A 6,000-nucleotide genomic window follows, 5' to 3' on the forward strand; every position below is an offset into this window, starting at 1 on the left:
AGACAAACTACAAAAAATCTTAAACACCAAAGTAGTGGCCGAAAATTTGTCTTAAGGAAGTTGTGTAGTGACATGCCTCAACTGTTTCTGATCAAAAGATCAAACAAAAGAATATTTTTCTTTTCATATATTTTAATTTATTTTTTAAGAAGTTTAACTTCTTTATTTTATTTTCTCAAGTTCGATTTCGTCTCGAATTGTTATTTTACATAACAATCTTAAGACAGAATAGATTTGTTCCTTATAATTTTTTTATAATGATGTGTGATTGTTATTATCATTATTTTTTTTTATATCATTTTTGGATTAACACGATTTTTTTAACAAATACAATCACTCCGGTGGACTCAGCCTCCATCGATCAGTTAACAGGTCAAGGCCGTGCACAAAAGGCTCAAAGGGTTAGTCATGGTTCGAACCAAGGCTATCAAAGATAAGTGAGCTTGGTATTGGGCTCATATCGAGCCCATGCTTGTTCATAGACTCGCCAAAGCTGTGAAGCTCCGGTGTTCTTTGTGCGATGTTGTTTTCTCAGCTTCCAATTATTCGATAACAGCTTCAGAGCATTTAAAGTGGGGAACTTGTCCTAACTTTAACTCTCTTGCTAAATCCATTTCTTCTGTTTCTCAATCTCCGTAACTGTGGTAACTGCAATTGCAACTCAAAGTAATAGAAAACAGAGTTCATCTTCGGTTATTGTAATTGCCACTAGCGGGGTCGTTGTTGCTTCGGGTCTGGTTCAATTTCAGGTTCGAGTTGTTCTTATCATACTACTCAGTAACTCGATTGAAATGATTAAATAATTAAATGATCTAATTAAAATGATTAAAAAATGATGGTCAAAATCAAATAAAGTAATGATTAAGTGATCGTAGCTATAGTTACCCCACCACCCTGAAAACAATATGATTGCAGTGTCACGTGTTGAATCTCTAACTTATCCACGTATATTGTTTTAAACCACAACTTCAAACTGTTTCTGCCATCTTCCCTCCAATTTCTCTTCCTTAATCAATACACCGCCCTGTTAAACACCGCCCCACCTGCTGGCGCACGGTAGCGTACGCCCTTCGATTCGCTTCGTTTTTACCCTCTCCACGACTTCTCTATCTTCACCCTCATCCAAACCAACCTCTGTACAACCGGGTCTGATCCGGGTCTTGAAGGAAGGGTCTCATCCATTGAGAAATGGTCCCGTGGTGTCTGGATGTTTAGGGATCAACGGTTGAAAGACAACTGGGCTTTGATCCACGCCGTTGATCAAGCCAACAAGGCCAATGTGCCCGTGGCTATAGCTTTCAATCTCTTTGATAAATTTTTGGGGGCTAAACCAAGACAACTAGGTTTCATGCTGAAGGGTTTACGTCAATTACAAAAAAGTCTTGAAGATGCTCAGATTCCTTTCTTCTTGTTTCAAGTAAGGGTTTTTTTTTATTTGATTTTAATTCATTTGAAGATAACCCATTTTTTTTAGAGTTTACGCGAATCAAAAAAAAAAATTAAAAATGTTAACCGATATCCTCTGGATGTTCATGTAAAAATTGCTACTTATTGTAGTCAGTTGATTCTACCTTAGTTGTGTAGAATTCTTTATTCAATGATATGGAAATTTTGTCTAAAACGAACGACTTATCTGCAATGTTCTTGCTAAAAGGTTGTGAATTCTATGTTTTCCTCAGCGTGGTACCACATTTTGCTTATGTGTGCTGAATTTTTTAGGGAGTAGCTGAAGAAACAATACCAAAGTTTCTTGGAGAATGTAAAGCTTCACTTCTAGTTACTGATTTCTCACCGTTAAGGCCGATTCGAAAATGTAAAGAAGAGATTTGTAAGAGACTGAGTGATTCTGTGACCATACATGAGGTTGATGCTCATAATATAGTTCCCATTTGGGTTGCATCGGTTAAGTTAGAGTATAGTGCTAAGACGATTAGGGGCAAGATAAATAAACTGCTTCCTGAGTATTTAATCGACTTTCCGACTCTACTACCACCAAATAAGAAATGGGATGCAATGAATCTGCTGATTGATTGGGACGGTTTCATCTCCGATGTTTTGAGGTCAGAAATTTATCTAATTGGGTGGAGTTGAGTCAGATTACTTCTGTGTCGATAATTCTGATATTTCATGTGGCCAGGAATGGGGCTGGTGTACCTGAAATCAAATGGTGTGAACCTGGGGAGAAACTGCAGCAATGGAAGTATTGATTGGAAACAAAGATGGTTTCTTGACAAAAAGGTTGAGGAATTATTCTACAGACAGGAATAATCCTTTGAAACCCAGAGCTCTTGTTTGTCTCCATATCTACATTTTGGGCAGATTTCTGCACAGAGATGTGCCTTGGAGGCACGTGGTTTGCGGAAACTTTATGCTCAGGTTTGTAGCAGTTAATTCTCTAATCATTCTACTGCATGTTTTGACTTAGTAGTTTCTTGTATCTAATGTATGGTTCGCCGTTTCATCTTTACTTGCTACTCTGAAGGCAGTTGATACTTTTTTAGAGGAGTTGATTGTGCGGAGAGAACTTGCTGATAACTTTTGCTATTATCAGCCCAATTACGATACCATACAGGGGGCATGGGAATGGGCACGAAAGACCTTGATGGACCATGTTGCTGATAAGCGAGAACATATTTACATGTGAGTGGTTTTCTGTTGTCTTGAACTCTGTTGTGGAGTGTTCTCCTATTGTTCCAAGTGGAGTGCAAATAACTCTTGAATTTGTAGGACGGAGAAATTGGAGAAGGCACAAACAGCTGATCCTGTAAGTAAATTGTTGGCAACTTCTGAATTTCATTTGCGAGCACGTTTTTTTGGCTTTGTGATATCATGCATTAGTATGATTCAGCTCGAGATTCATTTTTGTTCTCATCAATGCGTCTGCATTTCCCCCCCTACTTTTATCCCAAATTCCAGCTTTGGAACGCATCACAGCTCGAGATGGTTCACTATGGGAAGATGCATGGCTTTATGCGGCAAGTGACTTCTTGATAACTTGCACTCTCTTTTTCATTGAGAATGTTGTTTGCATGTTTATTCCATGTTTGACATGGATGAAATTAGCCTTGAATCTATTAATATGATAAATTGGGAAGGCACAATTAAATCAGTCAATTCCCGGTGTAAAGTTCGATGAAAGCAGCAGCCCCGTTAATTACAGATCTTGAATGCATCCATTGTTGTTTATAAACATCAAACAACCATGCGAATTAGCCGGTAGTTTTTCCCTTGGTTTCCGAGTATAACTTAAGTAAATTTGTAAGTGATTCTTGCACTATATATATTGTTCGTAGTAATCTTGTTTCTGAAAGCTTAAACACCATGTGCAGCATGTACTGGGCGAAAAAGATTCTCGAGTGGACGACGGGACCTAAAGAGGCAATTGAAATATGCATATATCTAAATGACAAGGTAAATCAAGTAAAGATGCATTTGATATCAATGCAAAAGTGTCACTTTAATTCTTTGGCACGAAACTCCTCATTGCAGTATTCGATAGATGGTAGGGATCCAAATGGATACGTTGGTTGCATGTGGTCGATTTGCGGAGTGCATGACCGGGTTTGTATTTGTTGTTTAGTTGTCATATCATCTATTCGTGCGAAAGTGCTGTTGTAGCTTACTCGTTCATGTCATCCTACATTTGCATTCAACCAGGGATGGCGAGAACGACCTGTTTTTGGGAAAATTCGATATATGAACTATGCTTGATGCAAACGAAAATTCGATGTCGATGGATACATTGCTTACATCAAGAGGCTAGTGGGTGATATCAAGAAGAGAAAAGCGGAAAGCCCGGTGGGTCGAAACACAAAGCAGCTGAGCATTCAGTAAAACTTCTCGCCGTCCGTCTGTCTGTTGGACCGGATTGTGAAATTAGAGGTCGTAGGCTAGAAAAGGCAGTAGAGATGATTTCCATCTCTATTGGGAATAGAAATCTCGCCCCCATCGTTCCTATTTATGTCCTATCATTTAGATTAAAACACGTGTAATAATATTAATCAGCAAACAAACAGAATTCTGCCGTTAACTTTTCATTTAATGCTTTCTTGTTTATTTTTTTTGGTAGAACAAAACGCCAGTAATTGTCCCCCCCCCCATTTTTAATAATATTTTGTCAACTTTAATAAATTCATTTTATTTAATTTATCTCTTTTTTTTTTCTTTCTAAATTATCTTCTTTAGCTCATATGATAATTCAATACGGTTAACTTAGTCCCTTCTTTTTTAATATTGATTGTAGGTTTTAATTATTTTTAATTTTATTTTAATGAAAATAACTTTAGTTTATGTTATTTTGGATATTATATGGTGAAATTTAAAAAAAAATCATAAATATTTTTAAAATAATTAACTTTTAGTTAAATAAAAAATTAATAAATCTTATATATAATGTTAAGTTATTTTTATTGTTTTAAAAATAAATACCTTTCTATAATTCAACATAAAATTAATTATTAAATAAATAAATTTTTTTTTTTGATTAAGTCATCACTATTTTTTTAAAATATGAATTCATTGAGTGGACTTAGTGGCTAAAGGAAATGTTGTTCTTCTTTGAGCTTGCGGATTCGAGCAACCACGTTTGTAGGGTGTGTGCATTGTCAATGACTAAGTAAGATTATGAATAGATACTACCTTATAATCATCTCATAATTTTTTTTTAATATTGAACCATAAACTATCCAAATACTATGACATTTACTTTTGAACTACAAATCATTCAATAAAGTATTTGATTTTTAAAAATTATTATACCTCTGGAGGTCACTTCTGGAAATTACCAATCCTTCTGCATACAAGACATCTCGAAAAGATCCATTAGTTTATGGAAATTACCAATCCTTCTGCAGCACCAGACGAGATTCAGACCAGTAGCAATGCCCCAAAGTTCAGCCTGAAGCGGCGTGCAGTGGCCTGTGAAGCGAGTGTAGCCTAAGATCCATCTTCTATCGCTATTGCGCATCACCCCACCAGTAATGCTAAATCCTATGGTTTTAGAAACTGCTCCATCACAGTTTATACAGATCCAAACTGGGGGAGCTTTTCCCATTGAATGAGCCGGAGTTAGCTTGGATTCGTGGTGGTTTTGGAGCAAAAGTCTCAGAGAAATTCCTTGCCCAAGATAGATCAGCGTAAAATGTGGAGTCCATCGAGCTGCAATCCTGGTTAAAAACAAAAGAGTTCCTCATTTTCTAAAGATGCCATAGGATAGAGGCGAAAAGATGATGCCAAGAGCAGTTCGAAATATCCAAAGTAGTGGTTCTTTGCAAGTTACTGTGAAGCCACACTTCAAGGTCCTGAGTGAAAAAAGTTCGACACTAATCTAAGTGTATGATGCGCAGCTAGAGTTGCTTGGCCTTGCGACAGTCACGCAAAACGGGGAAGATCGATTCAATTTCTCCATATATGGAGCAGGTTGAGTCCGCGGTGAGGTTCCTTCTCGATCGTTCAAGATTTGTCAAGATTCGCCGATGAAGGGTAAGCCAGAGGAATATTCAGATTCGTTGTGGAAAAGAGAGTTTCCATATAAATGCCCAAAGAGAGCTGCGGTTGGACCATGAAGATGATGTTATGGCTTCGTAGGCAGAAGTAACGAAGAAGTTCCTTGGTCCCCATTTCCAAATAAAAACGTTATCTCCAGTCGAGGTTTGAGGTGGCAAGAACCCAACTATGTGATTAACCACATTATTTCCAAGTAGTGAACTTATCAGAGGTACATTCCACTCGCCATTGGGACCTACCAAATCGATAAGATTGCAATGTTGAAGTACACTAACCAAATCACGCTTATACTCACGGAGAGGGCCCAAGTTAGGAATCCAGATGTAGTCCCAGACTTGGATAAGCGATCCATTCTCGATTGACCAAGCCATATTGGAACGGAAGAGGTGCCACATATTAGAGAGGGAGCGCTAGAGAGGAGATCATAGGGAAATAAGTCAGTTACCTTGTATTTTTGGCGCAATAATTGAATCCAGAATGCATTCAGATTAGTAA

The 6,000-nt window shown here is 37.5% G+C and overlaps 1 pseudogene; it reads left to right on the forward strand.

The window, feature by feature from the left end:
* Positions 1-1,031: 1,031 nt before the first annotated feature.
* Positions 1,032-3,809, forward strand: LOC120140639 (annotated as a pseudogene).
* Positions 3,810-6,000: the final 2,191 nt, after the last annotated feature.

Source organism: Hibiscus syriacus, unplaced genomic scaffold (genome assembly GCF_006381635.1).
Source record: "Hibiscus syriacus cultivar Baekdansim isolate YM2019G1 unplaced genomic scaffold, ASM638163v2 tig00002237_pilon, whole genome shotgun sequence".
In the NCBI taxonomy this organism is placed as follows: Eukaryota; Viridiplantae; Streptophyta; class Magnoliopsida; order Malvales; family Malvaceae; genus Hibiscus; species Hibiscus syriacus.